The sequence below is a fragment of the Penaeus monodon genome, chromosome 37, assembly GCF_015228065.2.
Source record: "Penaeus monodon isolate SGIC_2016 chromosome 37, NSTDA_Pmon_1, whole genome shotgun sequence".
Classification (NCBI taxonomy): Eukaryota; Metazoa; Arthropoda; class Malacostraca; order Decapoda; family Penaeidae; genus Penaeus; species Penaeus monodon.
In genome coordinates, this window is record NC_051422.1 from 2,388,157 (window position 1) to 2,392,025 (window position 3,869).

Below are 3,869 nucleotides of genomic sequence, written 5' to 3' on the forward strand. Positions count from 1 at the left end.
AATGCAGACTGACACGCCTCGTCCCACTGGAACACTCCCCTTTTCGTGTAAGTCGGTGGAGAGGACCCGCTAAAACTGGCGAAGTCCTGTACAAAGCGGCGGTATATGTGCACAGGCCCGGGTTAGCTCCTGACTTCCCCCAACATTGGTGGGAACTGGCCACTTCTCCACCACCGCCACCTTCTGTGGGTCGGTGCGCACACCGTCTTGATTTGGACTACATGCCCCAGAATGGCAACCTCTTTGCTAAAACATCGAGTATTTCTTGGGCTGAGTTTGGGGTTGGCCTTCCTCAACCACTGTAGTACTTCCTCTAGCCGCTCCAGCTCCCCCCTCAAAGGTGCCCCAAAAACGATGAAAGTCATCAATGTAGACAAGTGCCGTCTTCCACTGCAGGCCATCCAATACCCTCTCCATCAGACACTCGAAACAACCAGGGGCATTGCAGAGACCAAAGGGCATGACATTGAATTGCCACAGGCCTTGCCCGAAGGAAAAGGCAGTCTTTGGCTTGTCCTCTTCCGCCATCTCCACCTGGTGAAAACCCGACTTCAGGTCGAGTGTGGAGAACCACCTGGCCCCCACCAATGCATCGAGTGTGTCATCAATTCTCGGCAATGGGTATGAGTCCTTGATAGTCATGTCATTCAGCGCCCGGTAGTCCACACAGAAGCGTTGTGTGCCGTCCTTTTTCTTCACCAGTACTACCGCTGATGACCATGTACTGTCTGACCGTTCAGTCACCCCCTGTGCCGCTAGCTCATTGACAGTGCGCTGCATCTCTTCTCGTCTGGTTGGTGCAATACGTCGGGGGGGGGCTCTTGATGGGCAAACTACTTCCGGTGTTAATGCGGTGCTTCACCAATCCTGTGGGGGCCCAGGTCCAAGTCACCCCCGCTAAAAACATCTCATTTCTGAGGGCAGGGTGTGACGCATCTTCTCTGTCTGTGCTTCCGTCAGGTTAGCGGCGCTCCGGTGCGCCAAATCCTCGAGGAAGTCGGGCAAAGGCCCCACACCAACCCAAACCCCCGCTCCCCAACGAACTCTTCTGGACGCTCCACTTCCTCACAAGTGTCCACTTTGCACCCGCTGGCACCCTCTGGCCTTATCGGAGAAGTTGGCTACCAAAACTGTAACTAACCCCTCCCCCGGTCCAAAAAGGCTCCGCCCAACCGCTACACCATCAGCCCGCTGCAAGTTTTGGTTGGGCTCCACGAGGCCCTCTACTCCACGCATCACTCTTGACAGTCGACACCGGATTCAGACTCTGTCCTGGGGCAAGGTGCAGTCGCTTTAGCTGTAACTACCTCTGCACAGCCAACCTCTGGAAGCAAGGGCACCTCTTCACCGTGCCCCCCTCACCAGCTTCCGTCCAGGCGACACACGCCTTACTCTGCGTCAGGTAGTCAAGGCCCAGCAAACAGTGCTCGTCCAGATCGGCCACATACACCGGCAGCCGCTGCACCGTGCTGCCCACGCCAATACGAGCCTCCACTGTCCCCTTGAGCTGCACACAATCCCACTCCTGACACCAATTGTTACGCCGACCACCTCATCTCTCTGCCACCAACACAAGGCAGGCTAGGCAGACGGAGTGCTATCCACAGGGTCGTGAACACTGAACAGCTCCAAGAGGCACCGAACACCACAGCGTCCCAGATCACCAGGAGAGGAAACGCCAAGTGGCGAGGTAGGGCACGAAGTAAACACAAAATGACAGTCTTTCCTTTATTTACACAAGTTATTTACCCGTACACTTTTCTATAGGCACAATACAGGAGGGAAACCAGCATGTCACACAGCACAATACAGCTTATAACAGGGCAACACAAGGTTTATCTCAGGTCACAAGGGCACACACGAGGTCTTCACAGGAGCAGCACCCAACCGCGTCTCTTGGCTTGTTCCTCCACTCCTCCGCTCACAGCCAGCTGCGTCATGTTTGCCCAGGTCCCTTCATGTTAAAAACATGTTTCGGGAAGAGACAAGACCCACTGGCGTAGCATTTTTGTTATTATTTATAATATTAATTGTTATTAAATTATTATCATTATTATTATTATTATCATTATTATTATTATTACTATTATTATTATTATTATTATTATTATTATTATTATAACTATTAATATTATTATTACTATTATTATTATTATCATTATTATTATTATTATTATTATTATTGTTATTATTATTACTATTGTATTATTATTCATTATTATTATTATTTTTATTATTATTATTATTATTATGATTATTATTATTGCTATCATAACATTATTATTATTATTATTATTATTATTATTATTATTATTATTATTATTGTTATCATAACATTATTATTATTGTTATTATTATAATTATTATTATGATTATTAGTTATTATTATTGTTATTATTATCATTATTTTAATTATTTTTATTATTTTTATTATTATTTCATTTTTATTTTTATTTATTTTTTTTTTGATTATTATTTTATTGTTTTATTATAGTATATTTCATTATTATTTTTATTATTTTTATTATATAATTTTTTTAATTACATTTTTATTATTATTATTATTGTTGTTTTTTTATTTTTTATTATTTTTTATTATTATTATTATTATTTTTTTAATTATTATTTTTTATTATTGTTTCATTACATTATCCTTATTTTATTGTTTTATTATTATTATTATCTTATTTTTATTATTTTATTTTGTTTTTTGTTGTTGTTGGTGTTTTTTTGGGTTTTGTTGTTGTTATTATTATTATTTTTATTATTTATTTTTATTTTTATTATTATTTTTATTATTATTATCATATTTTTATTATTATGTTTTTTGTTATTATTATTATTGTTTTTTACTAATTTATTTTATTATTATTATTATTATTACATTATTATTTTTTTTTATTATTATTATTATTTTTTTATTAGTTTTTATTGTTATTTTTTTTATATATGATGATGATGATTTGATGATGATGTTGATGAGATATAAATTTGAGATATGATGTTTATGATGAGATTATTTTTTTATTTTTATTATCATTGTTATTATTATTGTATTATTTATTTTATTATTTTTATTATTTATTATTATTAATATCATTATTGTTATTGTTTTTGTTTATTATTTACTATTATTATTATTTTATTTTTTAATTATTTTATTATTTTTTTATTGTTTATTTTTATTGTTATTTGTTATATTATAATTTTATTATTATTATTATTTTTATTATTTTTTTAAATTTATTGTTATTATTAAATTTATTATTTATTATTTTTATTTTTATTATTTTTTATTTTTAATTTGTTATTATACTATTATTATTTTGTTTTATTATTTTATTGTTTCTTTTTTTGTTTTTTTTTTTTATCTTTAAAAAATAATAATAATAATAATAATAAAAAATAAAAAATAATAATAATAATAATAAAAATTAACAATAAAAATAAAATAATAAAATAATAATAATAATAAAAATAATAATAATAAAAATATTTTATTATTATTTTATTTTTTGTTTTTTTATTATTTTAAATTATTTTTATTTTATTCCATTATTTTTTTAAAAAATATAAAAAGATAACGTAAAATAAAATGAAACATAATAATAAAATAAAAACAAAAAAACAACAAAAAACAAATAATAATAAAAATAATAAAATTTAATAATAATAAAATAATAAAATATAATAATGATAATAATGATAATAACAATAATAATAATGATAACAACAACAATAAGAAGAACAACAAAAAACAGAAATAATTATATTTTTTATTAACAACGTAACAATAACAATTAAATAACAACAAGAACAACAAAAACAGTAACAGAATATAACGTAATAAAAACAGTAATAGAAAAGAA